Genomic DNA, 20,456 nt, shown 5'->3' on the forward strand with positions numbered 1-20,456 from the left:
TCCTCAGTTTTCTCACAGCGTCTCCATGTGGCTGCAGCTGCTTTTGTGGCAGCATGGGCCACTGACATTTCCCTTGTCCTCCCTGGGCCATAAGAGAAGAAAAGAGGGTCAGTCTGTTGTCACCTGAAGACTCTTCCAGCCACCAAGAATTGCCCTTCGATAAGCTGTAGCCCCACAGTCACCTGTGTAGCCCCTCCTTGGGCTGGTCAAGGGGCCAAATGGGTGGAAGCTGTGGCGTGATTTCCTGACTTCCACCCCGAACCAGCCTAGCATGAAGGAATCAAACCTACTCTGTCCTTCGGCACAAGATCTTACCTGCTTTGCTCCCCGAACCAGGTTTCGGGGAATGAAAGCAAGAGCCTTATTCTTTTAGGATATAGTGATAAGCAGAAATGCCCAGGCAGGTAGGAATTGGAAATCTGACCTTGTGGGTGCATAAAAAAAAAGTAAGGCCCACTTGATATTAAGTAATATGATTTAAATTCATCTTGGGCTCTCCTTCTCCTCCACCAAAGCCCCCCCCCCCCCCACACACACACACACATCCCTTGTCATCCAAGTGGCAACTGCAAGGGCCCCCGTACACAATGGCCCTAATTAGTCCCCTCATTAACAGTCTCAGCAGAGGCCAAAGACTGAGTAGGTCAAAGAAATCAAATTCTTTTATCACCCAGAGGCATGAGTGCAGCACATTTGAGGAGGGTGGGTCAGGGAGGATTGGGAAGCAAGAAATGAAAACTTTACAAAATTACTGTAAATTACCTCCCACGAAAATGGAAAAATCTAACCATCCCCTTTCCCCCCCAAAAATAGAAGTGGTGTTTTCTCACCCTTCTTGTTTCCATGAAGGAGAAACTATGTTCACATATATAATTTATAGGTGTATATAAAAATGCACGATTGTAAAATAGAGCAATTAAAACCACACTGTAGCTACGTGAAGTGTGTGGTCTGCCCCCTCCATATAAAGCAGGTTTTAAATAAATGCGTATTTTAATAATGTCATCTTTTGCAGGGTGCATATTTAAACCATGCCAGATGAAACCTAATCTTATTTGGGGAGTTTCAAGACCTTTTCTGCCAAGCAGCCGTGTGAGGGAGGCACACCCCAGAACCCTGCTTATGAATGTACTGTCTCTGCTACGTGTGAATGCACCAGTGCTCTATGCTTGTATGAATGGGGGTTGCATGTGCTGGTCAGAGGTCACGTGGGCTCCATGGGGTGGGGATTATGTCTTAAAATATGAATTAGAAAAAAAAAGAAATGGGAAAGTGTGAATGGCATAATGCTCCCCATGGTGCCCCCTCTTTTTTTTTTTTTCATTACCCACCACCACAATAAAGCACACCTATTATATTCAAATTAATTCCTGGCTTTGCAAATATCTATAGATCAATATCTGTACTTGTGTTCCACCCTTCAGAGGGACCAGACTGCTAAAAACAGAGCTGCAACACAAAAGATACTGCAGTCAGCTCAAGCAGCCGGCTATTTTTAGATCAGAAAAAAAGGGGGGGAAAGAAAAAAAGAGGCAGTTCTGGGTTTTGCAATCTAATTTGGTCTCTTTTCTTAAGGGGAAAAAAAATACCATCAATGGCATTTTCCATACAGTCTGATTCCTATTTGGCTCCTAGAAAAAGAAGAAAAGATCTGGGGCTGAAAATTCTGGAGTTTTATGGCTGATTCTAGCTAGTAGCCTTTCTTCACCAGGCTCCAACTGAATTAATTTGATACTATTTTTGAAAGTCAGTGTTTCTAAGGGAGACCTAATGACGCACTGACGTCAATGCAGGTCAATAGCACACACTGCTGGAACTGGGCGTGCTACACCGAGCCAGAGCTGGAGCCTTTTCCAACAGCCCTAACTCTGCAAATATCCCAGCTTTGCAGGGGGGGAAAGCCAAGGTTTTGCAGTCATCGAGACCCCCACCATTCTTCCTGAACACCTTCAAAACTGATGCATGTTTTTCTGATGCAAAAAATAAAATAAAAAAGAAAGAAGAAAATCCAAACAGATATGATCACACGCACTGCAGTGCAAAAAAAAAAAAAAAAAAAAAAAAAGAAAAGAAAAGATAGAAAAAGAAAAAAAATCATACCTGTCAAAGGAACGGTATGTAATTCACACACACACACACACACACACATTTACGTTCAGAATGCAATGCAATATCATTAGGGTCTGTCTATAAATAGACCCCGAGTGCGTGTGCATCAGGACTTAGTCCCCAAATGGGGTTTTCGAACGTGGGTGATGAGTTCAGTTACTCAGTAGGTGCCTGAATGTGTGGGGGTGGGAGCGTGGGAGGGGGCTGCCTCCTCGCTCTCCTCCTCCCCTCTGGCTCTCCCCCTCCTTTTTTCTCTCGTTCTCTCCCTCCCTCCCCCTCCCCTCTCTCCTCGCTCTCCCCTCTCTAATTTCCTCTCTTTCTCTCTTCTTCTCTCTCTCTCCCTCAGCCTCCTCCCCCCTTTCTTTCTCTCCCCCTCCCTCCCTCTTCTCCCTCTCCCTCCAAGTCTGGCACTGAACGCGAACTGTTTTGCTTTGCTTCGGGAAGAGTGCAGACACATAACGTGAAATCCCGAGCTCTTTGCGTGGTGCCTTTAAAACGCTTCCTTATTTATATTACCCTCATTCCCTCACCTCGCCCACCCCCTCACCAGTCCTTCCAAATTTCCCTAGAAATCTCTGTAAAACGTGCGGAGGGGGAAGCATTTGCCCAGAAAGTGAAGGAGCTCGCCAAGGTAGGTTATACATGCACTGTCTTGTGTTTGGCTTTGGCGAAGTTTACGATGTCAGTTGCTGCCTGTTTGGAGAAGCAGAGCTGTGTGACTGGCCGGGAGCGCTGTCTTTTCCATTGACCAGTTCTATTTGTGCAGATTGCCTAGACTCCTAGAGCTGGCTGTCCTGGGGTCGTGTGTGTGTGTGTGTGTGTGTGTGTGTGTGTGTGTGTGTGTGTGTGTGTGTGTGTGTGTGTGTGTGGTTTTAGCAGAGGGCAGGCCAGCTGGACGGCAACCGGTGGTGGCACACTGGGGAGGGGTGCAGTGCCACCCCCCCCCACCCCCGGCGCAGCCGTTTGGGGTGTGGGGAGTGGAGGGGATTCTGTAGTGGGCAAGTGCTTCTTCCACTTTGTCATATTTTTAGATTGATTCTCATTCATCAAATGTCTTTATCTTTGTAATTATTTTGCACATGAAGATTTAGTTCCAAAAAGGCTTCAAGAAGTCAGAGCAAAGTGGGAAAGTGTGGGGAGAGAAAAAGAGGGGAGGGTGCTGGCGAGGGGGTGGTGACATTTCTTGCCCAGAGAATTATCTCTTCTCTTTTCCTGACTATTTGGAGAACATACTGTCGTTACTGGGTGTAAGCAAAATGATCTTAAAAAAAAAAAAAAAACTATTAGTGGGTAAAATGAAATAAAAAAAAAATGTTTCCATTGGGAGAGCAAAAACTGCTACAGCCCACAACCACCTGTAGAGGGAAATCTTTCTGCACGATGTCTCAGGGCCGGTTCAGTAGAGGAAAACCGCTTGAAACGGCGGCTGGCAAACTTTGCAGCATGAAGGCAGGAGGCAGCTCTCTGCAGGGTGGAGGGTTAAATCCCGGGGGGTTGCGGGGGCGGGGAGTGGAGTTGGGGGGGCGGAGGCTGGCGCTCAGCCAGGGTCTCTTTCAGTCTGGAAAGCTGCAGGGTCGGCCTTCCTTCTTTGGGCGGTTGCTACTAAAATGGGCCCAGCTCCCGGGTGGAGATGCAAAAAGGGCCAGGGTTTGCAGAGTGGGGGGTGGGGGGTGGGGTCTCATCCCGCCAGGTCGGGAGGGAGTTGCGTGGGGCCCTGGTGCCCTGTGGAGATGGGTGGGTCAGAGGCCAGTGTTCCCGCCGACCTGCTCTTTCTGCTGCTGCACAAAGCAAGGTGGTTATCAACAAGTGCTTCTCCTGAGATTAGTTTTGACAGGGACTTCAAGGGGGTTTCTAATCTGGATAAATCCACTGGGGCGTTATTGTGTGTTGCAGAGAGAGTCATTCTTTGTTAGGAAGGAGCTTGGGGGGGTGGGGTGGCAGGAGGGGCCTTTTGAACATCAGCCATTTGACCTTGGTAGCCAAAGTTCAAATCGTCCAGAAGGTTGAAAAGATAGAGTTTACCTTCTCTTCCCCCAGCCCCCCAACATCTTTCCTGCTGAGCTTTATGTTTAATGGGAAAATTTCAGTGCCTGTTTTGGCCAAACCTCATCAATGGGAATTCCGTGTGTCTGAGAGCAAGATTTTTTTTAAATCTAGGCAAGCAGGCAGCACTCTCAGCTGTAGTACTGTATTTTTCCCCTGCAAGTGATCTTCTAGGAAAGCTGAATCACCTCCACTCTGAAGAGCAGCCACTTCTGCGAGGTGGAACGCAAGTCTCTGCAGGAGGGGTAGAACTCCCTGCCTGGCCTGTAAATAGGGACTTGTGGGCACCCTCTGAACGTCTGGTTAAAATGCACCTGGCAGTGTGGGCAGGGTGAGAGGTTGCGGGTCCCTGCGCTGGGTTGGTGAAGATGTGGGGGTGGGAACGTGATTCTGAAGGAGTGAGTGATTGGGGGCAGGGTTAGCTAAGTCACCCAATTAGCTCGGGAATGTGAATCATTGTCAGCAGGGAGGGAAGAGATTTGGGGGTGAATCCTTGGAAGTTAGACTTGGCATGCCATTGTCATGGCCTGTGACCTGGAATAATCAAATGGCCAAGTGTACAGAAGTGTGATTAGGTGAGACGGGGGCACAGAATGGCACCAAACCTGTTGTTAGTGTAAAGCACTGCCCACCCGAAGGCGCATTCCTCAGGAGGCTTTGAGGAAATGCAAAAGGGTTGCGACTCCATCCGTAAGGACCTGTTGGCATGGAGTCAAACCAGGTCGACCTGTCGGACACCCAGGGTCTGTGTGACTTAAGGTCCTAGAGCAGAAGACTGTCCTGTCCTTTTTGACCAATGAGAGGAGGACAGTGGTCTTCCACAGCCTAGGAAGTCGTAAGGTCCCCTGGGTCACCTCTGTCAGGAGGGCATTGTTTCTCTTCTCCTTTTGTCATGCAAAGAGAGGAAAGGGGTTACAAGAGAAATCTGATTCTGGAGATACAGCCATGTGTCCACTATATTCCCGTCGGCCCATCACTATCTCTCTACTCTCAGTTGTGGCCTCCTGAGGACTCCCTGCCACCTGCCTCACCCTAGCCAGGTGAGGCTACCTTTCCACCAGCCAGCCGCCCAAGGGGCGTGTAAAGACTTCAGCTCTCAGTTATGTTGTAGACACTGTCGCATCAGGTTCTACCAGGTGTCCAAGCACATGTCCCACTCTGACGAGTGCTAAGATCACAGCAGTATGCCTGTGCGCATGCGGGCTCCTCACCGCGCATGAGCTTCCAAACGGTTCACAAGGGAGCAGACCTTCTCTGTCTTCCGTCGAGCCTGAAGGTGCCAGCCAAGAAACACCACATCCAGTTCAGGGGTGGATCTGACGTCCCTGAGTGTATGTGGTGAACCTGAATTTGCCTGGGGTTTCCTCATATTCATTCAGGAGTGCCAGTTCCCCCTTCACTCAACGCTGGAGAACATTTCTACAAGGAGATGTCTACACACTTGAATGAAGTCCAACTTTTCTCCCTGCTCGCCCTTGATGAGCCTTCTTGCTTCCCTTCTGTGTCTCAAAAGAAAAATAAAGGCAGGAGCAGGGCAGGCTAAATAATTTGGGGAGCCCAGTGCAAAATGAAATGTAGGACTCCTTGTTCGAAAAAAGGGAAAACAATATCATTGAAAGTGCTAAAATATAAAGCTTTCTCCTTTCTTCCATAGTCTCTGTACTTGTCATGTTTTTATTTGCTGTTTACTACCATGCTAAATAAAGAAAAATGAAGGTTTATAAATTATTAGGATGAATTTTTACCATTCATCTCTATGCTGCACAATGCCAGTTTTAAATGCAAATACAAGAGCATTTATCTTGCATGCGAAATCACTGAATTGACACAATTCATATTCTGTTGCTCAAAGATGTGAATATATTTCGTTCTTACCAGGACAATGGAACTGTGGCACAAAATGAACTCAACTCAAGTTTTCATTTAACTTTTTGATATGTGCGCATTTTATCAGCATGCTCTACCTTGGGGTCACCGATGAGTTGAGAAAGGACTGAAAGGAAAAGGAGTTATGGGATGGCAAATACAGGGAAATAACATGAGTAGGAATGGTATGGGGCCACACGATGGTGGCTCAGTGGCAAAATTTTGCCTGCCATGCTGGAGACCCGGGTTGGATTTCTGGTGCCTGCCCATGAAAAGAAAAATTTTAAAAATGATATTATATGGTTCCTTGATTGTTAATATTTTTTAGAACGCCATAGCCTACTTTCTATATTAGAAGGGCGTTCAGGTGCAGACAGAAAGTGTGACTTCTGGAGAGGTCAGCGCCACTGCTCACTCGTCATAACCTTACTTTATACTTGCTTTGAGTCTCGCTGAACTCCCACTGAAATTCTTTGCTCACCAGACTGCCCCTACGCTGTCTGCAGTGGGGCAGCGAGAAATGGCAGGCATGCATGTGGCTACAGCTCCTCTGCTCATGTGCGTGCTCCACTCTCCCACAGCTTCATTTTGCAAAACACACACTCAAAGATAAAATTATTAAGAATTTCAAGACAACAACAGGAGAGTATTAAATCAAGCACAAGCCCTTCTGAGCACAGGCACCTGTGTGACTTCCCAGCTCACACACCGTGAAGTCAGCCTGGGCAGGAGGATAGGGAAGCAGCTCGGAGCCCAGGCTGAGAACGCTGGTGCTTCCTTCATCAAGTGAATAATCCCATGTTCAGCAAAAGACTTCAACAGCCTCCGCGTTTGATCCACTGGGGCTTTCTTCTCCACTAATTGAGCTCCACTCTGTGAAAGTCCACCAGTTCAGAGCTTTGAAAAGAGAATTCATCTGCTGATCTCTTCCAGGTCTGCTGAAACCTTGGGTTAGAGCCCAGACCTTGGAAATGAAGTATTCACTCCAGTCTCCACCTTCCACTTTCCAGCTTGGTTGCATCAAGTAGACCCCCTGCTTGAACTATGCTAGCATTACACCATCTACAAATGATCAGAATGATACTTAGCTTGCTTCATGAATAATTGTGCTAATTATTTAGTCTTATTATCATTTATCTTACCACTGCTCTGATGTCTTCTCAGGTATCTCGTGCTCCAGAATGACAGGTTCTCAGAAATTACATTAGCAGTAAATGCAGTTGATGGATGTAGAAGTAGTAGAGCTTGAGGGTCAAAGGGCCAAGAGAAATACAACCCTACGTTCCTAAAGGACCCCAGCAGAAAGGGGATCTTTCTGTTCTTCATCAACTGCCTCCCTGCTTCTTCCCCATTTAGGAGCAGATCTGGAAGGCACCTTAGAGATGTGAGGTGGACATGAGTAGAAATGAGATGGCATTAAAAATGCATCCAACCTAGAGAACGAAGACACTGTTGACACGCATCTCTAGGGACTTTGGGAGTTGTGCTTTTCAGCCTTAATCTAGTTTTCCTTTCTTGCCTGGTCCTTTGGGTGACAGCAGTACCCTTTAGTGAAATATTTACCTTGGCCTAAGCTACTGAGAGTCCTTAGAGAAAATAGGAGAAATTGTTCTTGTTTATTTCTTTGTATAGCCTTTGATAGACTTTGAGACTTTGGCAGTGGCAGCCCAGTTAGTGGACTGAAGGACTAATCAATGGATAATTATTTACTATTTGTGAATGAGCCCAGCACAGTGCTTGGCCATGGAGGGGGTTTAATAAATGTTAGCTGCCCCTGAGTACGTCACATAATTGTGTATCAAACTATGTAGGTTCGAGCGAACAACTGGATATATGATTTTGGGCAAATTACTTAACTTCTTTGTGACCTACTTAACTCACCTGAAAATTGGGGATCTTTTCATACAATACCTACCCCAGAGAGTTTTTCTCACGATGAAACGATAAATGAGATGGCTTACCTGACACAGAAATATGAAGTGCGGTACATGTATGACATGTGTTTGCCCATATGGGTGCTCACAAAGGCAGATATCAATTTTTGTTTAAAATCCTGCCCTCTGTTCTTTCCTCTCTCATTCAGAAATAGAGGTAGGCACAAGTATCTGATGGACTGGTGATTGCATTTTCCCGGGTATAGTATAAATGGTGAATAAGTCTGGATTTGAAAGCAAACAGTCCTGGCTTCAAATCTTGGCTCCTGAATTTGCTTGGTTATGTGTCCTTTGGCAAGTCGTTTAAACTCTCTAAGCCTCGGTTTTTCCAAATTTAAGTTGGGATTAATAATAATACCTACCTCAAGAAGTTATTGTGATGATTTCGTTGAGTTGATACTTGCAAAAGGCTTGGCACAGTGCCTCACACAAGGTGAGTGTGGAATATAGTATACTACTGTTATGTTTTAATATTTTCATTATTATACCTCTGGCCATTGGTGAGTCCAGGGAAGCATCATAAAAGTGACTTGTGAGCATCTTCTCCTGAGGCATGTTGTAGGGTAGAATTTCTGCCACATGCCTTTCTTACCTACATGGTCTCTTCCCTTTCTGAGGCCGGTAAGGTCATTCTAAGACCCTTCCACGTGCCCAGGGGCTCCTCTTGGGAGATGCTGGATAAAGTCTCTAATCCCCTCCCTGCCTCGCTGAAGGCCAAATGAACTGTTCTCCATTGGCCCTACCAAGCCAGGGCCAGGTCTGGGCATGAGCTCTGGAGCTTTCACTTTAGCTCAGAGCCCATAAACTGTTATCTCCCAGCAGCCCTCAGTCCTGAAAGAGGAGGCATCCAGGTAAAGTGGAAGGGATGCAGCCAATACTTGGCACAGGTCTAAACCTCAAGATTATATGTACAAGAAGTATCTGTGTTTAACTTACCTGAGCCCCTAGAGGCAAGTCTCCTCTTCACTGGGGCAAATGTGCCAAGTCCTCTTTGATCATTTTGAGAGTCCCTCAGTGATTTGCTGGGCACAAGCTGAGTATGTACTCTTCACCCATGACCTCATTCCCTAAAGGGGAAGAACAGAAGAAAGTAATATTTTACCTAACCCCCATGGCATCATCAAAATTGGGAGCTCAATGACAAAAATTGATGGAAGGTTCACTAGGTAGCAGGCCATGTACTAGGCTCTGTGGGTCCAGAGAAAACTCAGACATGGATCCTGCCCTCCACCCCAATGCTCATGGTCAGAAGGTAAAGGAGGCATTTAGCAGCCATGTTCATCTTCTTTGAGACCCTAACCAACCCTGGGTTCTTATGCACTATCAAAGCCCTTGCCTGACAAATAAACCACTGTAGCCTTCTTTCCCTTTTCCAAACTTATCTGTCCTATGTCCCATGCTATCAGGAATGCTTTCATCCATGAGTGTATGTGCGCATGCTAATTGGTGTGGATACACCAGTTAGGAACGATGAGCAAGTTCCATTCATTAAGATCTAGGTTTTCCGTTCCAGAGACCCTGAGGAGGAGATCATCCTTTATGAGACTTCTTTTGGGAGCCCAGGAGCTGATTATGTTAGGGTTCATGGATCCCAGAACTATAGGATATAACTTGACCATAATAGCTTAGGTATTAAGAACTCCAGAACATGTCAGTTCTGGTGTAGGGATTCTAGTAAGCTGGACATTAGGGAACAGGAATCCCTGAACTCATTCCCTAACTTATCCTATATTTGGGGCAAGTTGACTCTCCCTCTGGGCTTCGGTTCCTCTAAAGAACGAATAGAAGGCCATCTCTCTGTCTCTTTTTTTAGAAGATAGGATCTGGAGTACCATTGGGTACCATTGGCAAACACTATATTCTCTTATCTCTTCCCCAGTCTTCAGAGATCTTGAGATCAAAAGAAGGTTAACTGAACCAGGACTCAAACCTAGGGTTCTAGTCCAGTCTCTGCTGCCCTAACCTTGTGAACATAGGTGATTCTCTTGGCCTCTCTGGACTTCATCTCTAAAGCAAAGAATTCAGAGCCAGCCAGTTCTTTAATTTATGCAATTTCAAGGCTGTTGCTCAGAGTGAGTTGACTAATTTCCATTCTTAAGGGGCTCCTGTGGTGCTTGGAGGAGTGGGCATGACTGAGTTGAAAGTACTGCTATCATCACTGTTATAGTCTTCTCTTATGGCCCTGGAGGTTCGCTGGTTACCCAAGCCTCAAGACAGTAGTTTTTTTTAGGCTAACTAGTCCCCATGACATTGTCATTCTGCAGACTGTCCACAGCAAATACAAAACCAGACTGAATAGTGAGTCCTTGCCCATTTGGGTCCTACCTATTCCCAGATTCCTGCCAGCACCTTAAAGACCATTTCCATTAAGAGAAGAGAATGGACCAGTTCATAGTATAAACCACACAACCTGGATACGCATTCTGCACCACCTACTTAAATACCTCTGAGACCTTGGACAAGTTCATTACCTCTCTGTTTCCTTACCTAAAGATGGGAATAATAATGGCACTTACCTCCTAGGATTACTATGAGGAGTAAATAAATACATATAAAGTACTTAAAGCTTTGCCTGGCACATAGTAAGTGCTCAAAAATTGCTTGCTGATAATGATGTTTTCCCCATTCTTGAGACATCTCTGTCTCTAATACTCTATCTCTTTGGGTCCCTCTTAGAAAACTGCTGTGCATTTGAAGGGAATTTCAAGGAAAATAGCAATATTCTATAAGTGGTTTGGTTCTAGAGGACTCAAGGCATGGAACAAGTGAAGGAAGTTCCCTAATGAAGGCTGGTCCCTGCTGAGGGCCATTGCATTCCTATCACACGGATAGTAAACGGAACCACAAATCCCAAATCAGAATGAACCCCTTGAATGCATGAGCCCAGATCCAATGAAAACATTTGTAATTCTTCTGAGTTAGAATAAAGAGTAAAGTTTTGTTTTTATTACCTAGCAAACCATTTCAGATGGAACCTATATATCTGGTAAGACCAGTGGCCCAGAACATCAAATTACTTCGTGAATCAGAACATTTGGTACCAGCCCTAGAGATGAGGGAGTGAGAAAACAGCCTGGGAAAGGCTTGGGTCTAAGTTCTCCCTTTTTCTTGTTGGGAGTGGTTCTCAGGATCTTCAGGCAGTACCTCCTTCATTATTTTCTCATCAACGTCATCAGAAGCCCACCTTATCATCCTTCTGTTGACTTAAGGGAGTAGAGGATGAGCAGGAACAGCCAAGATCATGGGGTAGTTAAGAGTAGGCCTTTGTCATCAGTCTTAGTTAGTTGGAGTTAAGGAGAGGTGCTTCCTGCAATGTTTGCTTATGCAGCCTCTGCCTTCTATATCTTTGTCCAGACACCATGTCAAAGGAGCCAGCACTGACCGTTTACCAGAGGTAGGTAAAGAAGGGTAGATGGGATTATGGCCTCATAGCTGCTGATAAATTCTTTTATTCATCCCTAGATCATTCTTAATAACAGTTCATCAAGCGTGTCTTATCCTTCCCAGGTTGGAGGCCTAAAGAATTATACTTTTGAATTAGGTCCCCAGATGTCATCCTCCAGCTCACCCCCAAATTATGAAAGTCCAACACATTTCCTGAAGATGTAATGAGTTCCTTTCAGACTTTGTGACTTGGTCAGGTGTCTGAGCAACCATTGTAGGAAAAAGGAGGTAACCTGCTTTATCCTGGTGATAATCTTTCCTCCTGGGATAGGTGGCATTTGCTTAGGGACCCTGGATGATGGACTGAGAAGGAACATCTGGTATTTCCATAGGTCCTGTGGTCAGCCTTTAACAAGGTGTGTCCGGAGCTCGGGCTCACCTGAGTCTTTGTATCTTCTAGTGCTGAAGGTAACTCCACTATTATCTGTTCTAGAAAAACTTTCAGAATATCAGCTATTGCACTTAGCAGCCATTTGGCTTTGAGCAAGTCATTTAAGATCTCTAAGTCCCAGTTTTTCTGCCCTAAAATGGGAAGTGTAAGAAGAACCGTTTCACTTAGTTGTAAGGACTGAACAAGACAATGCCTATTTACCTCTTAGCATAGAACCTGAAATTAGTAAATACTCAATAAACATTAGCTATTGCTACTCTTGATATTATCCAAGCCAGAAAGGGGAGAGGAGCTCTCCTGAAATGTTTTTAACCTTCCTGGATGGCAGGTCTTATTCTGGGTTCCTCCTGAGCCATGCATCACCCTGTAAGTAGGGGAGGTGCAGAGTCCGTTGGGTCCACTAAAAGAAATGAGGCCACTGTTAATCAAAATTAGTCTGTGGGCAGATGTTAATTGTAAGAAAGAAGGGAGAGTTTCTGCCCCCCCCCATCTCCTAGGGCTCCAGGCTATTGCATTGATTAACACTGAGCCAGAAAATATCAAGAGTAAGTGCAAAAAAAGGGGGTGGGGGCTGTACTTCCACACACTGAACCTCCAGAGTGACCAGATCTGATAGGGAAGGAGTGGCAGAAAAACTGGGCTTGGCCTCAGCAGGGTCCATCAGGATGCCTGTTGGCAGCCATTTTAGGTCTGGTCTGAGAGGATTCACATCTATCAATTGAGTTTCTCAGACATACTGTTAAAGGCTCACTCTGTTAAGCAGAATATACCTCCACCTTGCTGCAGATCTGTTGAGGACAGGAGAGATGCCCAGGCTCCATGACTCACTTTTAACAAGTTTATAATAAGGTCCTTAGGAACTGTGAAACTAGATATCTTAGGGGAAAAGATAACTGGAAGGCTAGAGAATCTTCAAAAATCCAAGGACGGGAGCTTATGGGCGTCAAAGCCTCACCCCAGATCTCCTGAGGTCAGCCACAAGTTGCAAATGGAGCTCATGAGTTGAGCCCTCATACGGGCTCAGACGTCCCCAAAGTTTGAGAACCCCGAGGGTCTCTGAAACCAGGTCTGGGCCCAGATCCTCTCGCCAGCCAAGGACGCCAGTGTTGCTTTGGTATAAAGGTTGCTGATGGAGAAAAAGCCTGTAGCCTCTAGGCGGAGACCTGTTACAGAGAAAAGGGAATACGGATCAGAGCAGAGCTGATGTACTGGGGAGCTCCCTCTACTGGCTCCTTGATAGAAGTTCCATAGCAGTCATTCTGCCCTGTCTTGCTGGTATCAGTTGGAAGCATCTGAGCATCTTGGTCACTTGAAGCAAGGAGAAAATAAGATGTCCTAAGACACCAAGGAAGATGCAACTCCAAAGATTGGTTTCTTCTGCCTCCTTAATAATTTCATCTGAAGTTTACTGGATGCCAACACAGTGCTCACCCTTTTGCTTGCATTATCTCACTTAATACTCAACACAGCCCCATGTGGCACAGTTATACAAATGAGACCGCTGAGACCTGGAGAGAAATTAAACTCCAACCACCACCAGAGACTAGCAGACCCCCTCACCGCTCTTAGCTCTCTCCTGAGCAAGAACTCAGGAGGAGTGAGAACCAAGGCACATGGAATTGGAAGCAAGACTTGTTCTCATCACCTAATACAAATAGGATATATACCTGGCTATGAGATTGCTCCATAAGGATCTTGGGTCCTAGAACATTTTGTCCTGACGTTTTTTGTAACTCAGTCCGTGGAGCAATTAATTACATGGCAATGCAGATCCAATCTGAGCTCTAGCTGTGATGCCCAGGCTGGATAAAGCAGAGTAACCACCATCATGACGAGGAAAAATTCCCATTACAGAGGTGAGGACTCTTCTAATCTATGGAACATGTTCACTCCCATTTTCTTAAATAAAGTCCAATGAATTGGTAGGGCCGTGAGCAAGACACACGTTTTATAGGTGGGTAATTTAAGATAGAAAGCTTGTTCTTGGTTTTGTTCAGGAGCAGAAATTGAGACCAAAATCATGACTGTCAGTTTCATTTCTGACTTTGTGGTGGTGTCGGTTGGAATGGAAGTTTAGGTGATGCTTTTTCTTGGGGGAGTGGGAGGGAAGGAGAGTGCACTGGCTAGGAATCGCACCCAGGTCTCCAGCATGGGAGGTGAGAATTCTACCACTGAACTACCCTTGCACCTACCAAGGTTATGCTTTTCAATGGTAGAAAATAAATGCTTTGAAACCACGTCCCGAATTTATGTATAGATTCTTTTCTGAGTCTCTCCCGTCCCTTTTTCAGCTTGGTTTCATAATTGAGCTCTTTCTTAATGTTAAGCCATTTGGGAGTTAGGAATTGCACAATACACTCAGCGTCTTTTTAAGGTTGGTCTCTCCAGCCCACATTTTAGAGGTATGTGGATCCCTGGGAGAATCCCGAATAATAATATCAAATCCCCTGCAGCATGCAAAGATGTAATCCTCCTCACCTCATACAGGAACACCTCAAATCATGTTTACTTTGGGTTTTCTCAGGGATTTGAGGTGTGGGTAAGTAATAGGATTCCTGCTTTGGGTGGGGTACTGGTCTCCCATTTCATTGCCAACATGTCTGTAAATCTACACAACATGACAGTGGCCGCACAATATTAACCAGCTCCACCACCTCCCTCAGGACCAAGCACTAGCTGCCGTTTCTCCTCTGGGTAGAGTGATGTCATAACGGGATCAGAGTTGTACTGCTTGCTGATAATAACCGAGCAGATAGAAGAGCAGGTTTTCGGCAGCACCTCCTGGACAACTGGGCTTTCTGCTAACCTAAGCAGAGTGGTTGGGCTGAAGGTATTTGTCCGTGATGTAACCTCCTAGCCCTCAGCTACCAGTGGGAGCAGCTCTCTCTCTTTGGGTTTGACCTGCTAATACCACAAACTGCACTTTTCCAGAAATGTGACTTCTTAATGAATAGTCACCACAGACCTGCCAATTTGGAGTAAAGTCATGTTTGGCCACCTGAAGGCAAGGCTGACCATCCCTTTACCCAACTGTAGTCATGGGCACACATCCCTCATGCCCCTGTCCACCCTCCCCCATCCAGGGAGCCCAAAAATGACCCCGCTGAAGGAAAGTAAGGGAGAGCCTGAAACAGAATGCTCAGAACGAATTATGAGTGATGGAATGTGGATTGCTGACCCTGTGTCCCTTTCATTCCTGCTTGTTGTAGGAGCGCCAAGGACCAAGAGGAGACCAGATGAGTTCTCAAAGCAGTCCGCACACACCCAGGACACACCACATCTTTTGCCTCCTGCTTTCTGCAATGTTGCTGCTCACCTTCCTCTTCCTCTTAACCCTTGCCATAGTAACCCCTTCCTGACCACCATCTTTCTTCCATTCGCCGCTACTCAGTTCTTTCTCCGAGGTACCCCCTTATGGGCAGTGGCTTTGATCTCCGTGTGGCAGGTTTCCCTGTGAGTTGTATCCAGATGGCTAACACTAGTTCCCCTACCTCCTACCCTTGCTTCATGCCAGACTCAGCCCGGCATTCAGCAACTCCCATCAGTAAAACCGCAGCAGATCTACTTCCACCAAGATGAAATTGCAGGACTCTGCCAGAGCAGTTTCACTCAATGAATGGGGAGCCAAAGTATCTGAGTTGTGATGTAATTGAAACCAGCTAGAAAGACCAGAAACCCCTTCATCCCAGTCCTATGTAGTGAAAGAGCATATTCATGACTATTTGGACCAGTTGAGATTGTGGGAACGTTTGAGGGTAGGGAGGAGGAGAAAGAAGGATCCTCAGAATTGGATTGCCCCTGAATACAGGATGGAATCATCTAGATTGTTTTCCAATTAAATTGCATTTCATTCTACCATATTGTGATGGCTTCACTCAAAGATTTCCATTTGAGACCCACAGCTCTTCTCCGTGGGTCCTGAGCACAGGTTCCTGGGTGGTGAGGTAAGTGGAATTTTCTCAGATTGTGTCTAGGCTGATTTGCAGTCATCTCCGAAACCTAGTTCTGTCCAGTCACAGCCATCCTGGTAGTTCGTAAGATCTGTCCTCCAGTCCCTGTTGACCCGAATGTCCTTGAGGGGTTCCCAGCCCAGCCATAGATGTTAGTCCAGCCTCCCGATGTTATTCTGGATCTCTGCAAAACAGATCCCCAGGATTGAGCAAGTCAGAATTTTTTTTTTTTAGGTGCTATTGCTTTCTTTTCTAAAGACAATCATTATAAGAAGTGTGACTCTCTGAAAACCCACTGCACCTGGAAGGTGTATTTCCTTCCTCTTTCCCTTTTCTTTCCACTTTTAGGAGTAAACTAGATTGATGGAAGATGTCAGGTTTCCACCATGTGAGCTGAAGGTTTCTCTTCTCATGACAAGATTCAGATCTAATACATATTTTCACCCATTGGGCTTTAGCATAATGTTGCCAATAAATATAAAAAATGGCCAGTCCACTAGATATGATAGTCCGTTCTTCCTCTATGTCCCATAGACAATGTTTATCGGACTAAAAATGAAAGAGATGCAATCCCCGATTTTACCGTTGGCCCATCAGACATAGTGATCCAGGCTTAGTAGGCCAGTAGCTAATTGCAAAATTGCTTTAATCAAGAATGGATAAAAAAGTTCAGCTAGTTCTGACCCCCTAGGGCTCCCAAGAATTTGTGATTGAGTTCTGCCCACTGAATTCAGGTGGGATAGTTAACTGGTCCCATCAACCACAGGATTAAGGCTAAACTCATGCAAGTATCTCTAAATATCCCTCAAATTGTTCTCCCCACCTTCCCTCACTCCTGCTCTCCCATGCTTTTCAAGCTCTAATACCTTTCTTTTCTGCTAAACTAAAGTATGCTGGCATCCTGAGCCCTACCCCACCCTATCCTTTCATATGCTTGCTATGGCTTCCCTGTCTTTGCTTAGATCCTTAAAATGACACTTACTCTAGGTTTTCCTGGGTGACCCTCTAGGTCCTCGTTCTCCCATATGTGCCTTTTAACAGTCAAGTCATGGGAAAACCTGCCATCTGGTTCTCCAAGGTATCCAGTATGTAGAATGGCTTAGGGAAGGAAGGGGGATATCTGGAAGAAAAATTAGATGTTTCTGAACTTCATTCAGTCGAGAGTTTGTCTACCTTGGAATGGGATGGAGGGTTCTTTTCCCACAGATAGATACCTTTCGGGGGGAGGGGGCTTTATTGACTCAAGAGCTAAAGGGGTAAAAGGGACTCTGTTGGCTAAAAAGCTCCTTTAGGAGGAATGGATCAGTTTTATTACTCAGATCACTGTTGAGAAAGTCCCAGGCATCTCCAGCTCCAAATGATGGAGCCTAGAACTGGAATTTTAAAGACTAGAAATTGGGATAGAGGGAACATGGTGGAGTGGGCATGAGTGCTGGAGCCCAGCAGGCATGGATTTGATTCCTAGTTTTAGAATCTCAAAACTTTTAGATAAGTCACTTGATCTTTCTAGACTCCATTTCTTCAGCTTTAAAATGGGGAAAATAACCATTTTTTGGTGATTTCTATGTTCAATATCCTATGGGATAGGTACTATTATTATAATGACACCTGTAGAGTTGCCCTAAGGATTCCATAAGTTCAGTTAGGTAACAGTGCCAGGCACAGTGTCTGGTGCATAGTAGGTGCTCAAACTATGGTTTATTTTCCCTGCTCCCCAGAAACTTCCTTAACTTAAAGTAGTTCTGTTCCCTGATAAAGACATCTTTAGGCAAAGAGGAATCACTTTCTTTTTAAAAAATAAATAAATAAATCTTGTTATTAACACACACACACACACACACACACGTATCCTGTTGGTGCTTTTTCTCGGGAGGACCCTGACTGATATGTTAGGTCTGCAGGAACTTCATTATAGGAAAGAGTGACAAAAATTGAGACACAGGCATAAATCATTTTATATAAGACATGGCTAAAAGTATCAAAATAATCATGTGAACCGAAAGAAATTTGTTTAAAGAATGTCTTAACCAATGGTAAGAACCAAGAAACAATCAACTGAGACCCCACTAATAGTCTTCAAGCAGTTCCTACAAGAGAATGACCAGAACAGCTCATAATTACTAGGCTAGAAAGATGTATTTCTGCATATCCTTCAATTGCACAAAAACATACATTTATCCAAAGGGGTCTGTATAAGTAGCTGTGTGGTTCTTGTAGGCTCCCTGAGTCGCAGCTTCTAGAATGCTGGTCCCTGTCCATCTGGTATAGCTGTTTCATCACCTTTGTTGGCTTCTTTCTCTTTTTCTCCTCTCTTACCGGCTTTCTCGTTTTCTCCATTTCTATCAGCTCTTTTATTTCCTTGGTTATCAGCTATTTTCTCTCTTTCTTTGTCCTGAGCACTGGTGTAAACTGCTTTGTTATATCCATCCCAGTTTTGAGCAATTTCAGTGGCAAAAAAAATTGTATTCTGGGTGGGCCACGGTGGCTCAGCAGGCAGAGTTCTTGCCTGCCATGCCGGAGACCCAGGTTCAATTCCTAGTGCCTGCCCATGCAAAAAAGAAAAGAAAGAAAGAAAAGAAAAAATGTATTCTGGGGGCAGAGATGATATTTTCTTCACTGTAGCCCTGAGAACAATTTAGTTGCAGCAAAGTAGCATAGTTGAAGATTTCTACAGTCCCATCAAGCTTCAAGCAGGATGGTCCTCACTTCTCTTTAGCAGATTCAGAGTTGAGCTTGTCTGGGTTCAAAGCATCTAGCCTGAGATTCTCAAAATTTTCCCAGAATTCAGAGTAGATTTGGTCATCCACTCTGGTGTGTTTACGAAACCGTGGGTCAGCTGATGGAACCAGCTTGTAGTGGACCTCAGCACCCTGTATTGCTCTCCTCGCCCAAGCTATCTCAGTGTCAGGATCGCTGCCATAAGACTCTGCTGGCAGAGTCTCAGACTTCCTCTGAGAGGAAGAGCATGTGCTACAGATACAGGCTCCCCGGAAACCACCTCATCAGTTCCACTTGTCACCTCCATGTTATAGCCCAGAAAGCCTGACTTCAACGAAGAATCCCTTTCTTGGGCTCCCAACCTATTGGACACTACTTGGGTGATTTCCTGGGAGCTGGGCGTTTTTCTTCCCCTAAACCCAATGCTTTACCTGGTTTTGTTTTTGTTTTGTTTTGTTTTTGGTACTTGGAGAATAGACAAGAGACACAGGAAAGACATTTCTGGGCTTCACTGAACCCCAAAGAGGGAAGACTCTGTTTTTTTTTAGGGCTGCATGATAGCAGTCTACCCCCACTGGCCTCTGGGGGAACATTAGGGGAAATGAGTCTTCTTCATGCTTGGGATGCTCAAGGAAGGACTGGCGACACAGAAGTTGGTTTTCATCCTGGACAAGTTCCATGTCAGTCTATTAATTCCCTGGGTCCTTGACTTGACTGCTCAGACAGGAATTGGACACCGCAGCCTTTAGCAAAGGATTGTGGGACAGCTCAGGAAACCTCCAGCTCTGTTCCAGACATGCACCATTGGACTGGACTGAAGAGTAGGCAAAATGGAGATGCTGGGTATGGAGGACTTTCTGCAAATGTGTCAACTGAGCTTCTGACCCTCCTTCACTCATTGAGCCTAACTGAGCAGCTTGATTACAGTAACAAGGCACAAAGGAGGGAGTCAGGAGCAAAGATTGAGTCCACAAGGAGACCGGGACTAGATTAGTATCACTTCCGCTGCTGCCTCAAAGTTCTAAAGTACAGAGCCTGAGCACATTTCTTCCAGCTCCAGCTGCCTCTCTTGTTGGAAGTGGATTCCTGGTTTGTTGAGAGCTGTTAAAGGACCGCCAAAGTGAACTTAAATGAACCTGCCTTGGTCTCAAATTTAGACACAACAGCACCCTCCACCACCACTACCATATAGAGCATGGAAAGCAGGTCATGTTATTCTAAATGGCCTCTTCTCTATATAGTTCCTAGTTTATCTAGTATATAGAGAAATCATATAGTTTCTGTGAACATACCTATGTACCTGAAATTATGCTTTACACATGCCCATTCTCTAAAGGTATATCTACTTTGTGCCTTTAAAAACATGCTAAGCCAGACATTTTCATTAAATCCAAGACACCTTCATTGAAATGCTGCCAAAGAGGTAGGTAGGCTTTCCTGGCCATCTGGTCACATCTGATGACTCCATGTGATAAGCCGTCTTCAGGGCAAGAGCCAGCGCCACCTCCCTCTCATTGATATTTCCCAGTACTGCCCGCCTTCCCACTGCAGCAATATTTTCACATGCATACATATATGCATTCATGGAGCTAAAAATAAACAGCTGCTGATGGGCTGCCAGAGAGTGTCCTCTGTCTTGAGCAGACGCCCTCTGCCTCCTTTCAATAGGCAAGGCTTAAGCCACGGACAGAAATTGAGGGTACGGGATGGGTTTCAGCTTAAAGCAAAATCTCTAAGACCAGTTATGAAGGCTAGGAGTGCCTGAAGAGGGAGATGAGAGAGAGTTACAGATCACAGGGGCTGATAATCACTCTCTCCCGGGCCTTGTACCCCAAATCCTAATGGCAAACTCTGGAAAATTATTTACTGGCATCAAGGAAAGCCATGGCCTGAGAAAGATGATAATTAGGGTTGATAAAGAAGATGGACATGCATCCAGTTCCAAGTGTAAATAGCACTCTGCTTTCTGGTTTCCTCCTCTCAGGGCAGAGGTCATGCCAG

General features: G+C 45.4%; 1 long non-coding RNA gene and 1 pseudogene across 2 annotated transcripts in view; one reads left to right on the top strand and one right to left on the bottom strand.

The window, feature by feature from the left end:
• Window positions 1–2,474: 2,474 nt before the first annotated feature.
• LOC143644890 (uncharacterized) overlaps window positions 2,475–20,456 on the top strand; it is a 119,906-nt gene continuing 101,924 nt past the window's right edge. For both annotated transcript variants that reach the window (XR_013156943.1, XR_013156944.1), the window contains exon 1: window positions 2,475–2,740. This is a non-coding gene — a long non-coding RNA (uncharacterized LOC143644890). The remainder of the gene's footprint in view (window positions 2,741–20,456) is intronic.
• LOC143643771 (protein PBDC1-like) lies at window positions 17,974–18,762 on the bottom strand (annotated as a pseudogene).

This window comes from Tamandua tetradactyla, chromosome 8 (genome assembly GCF_023851605.1).
Source record: "Tamandua tetradactyla isolate mTamTet1 chromosome 8, mTamTet1.pri, whole genome shotgun sequence".
In the NCBI taxonomy this organism is placed as follows: Eukaryota; Metazoa; Chordata; class Mammalia; order Pilosa; family Myrmecophagidae; genus Tamandua; species Tamandua tetradactyla.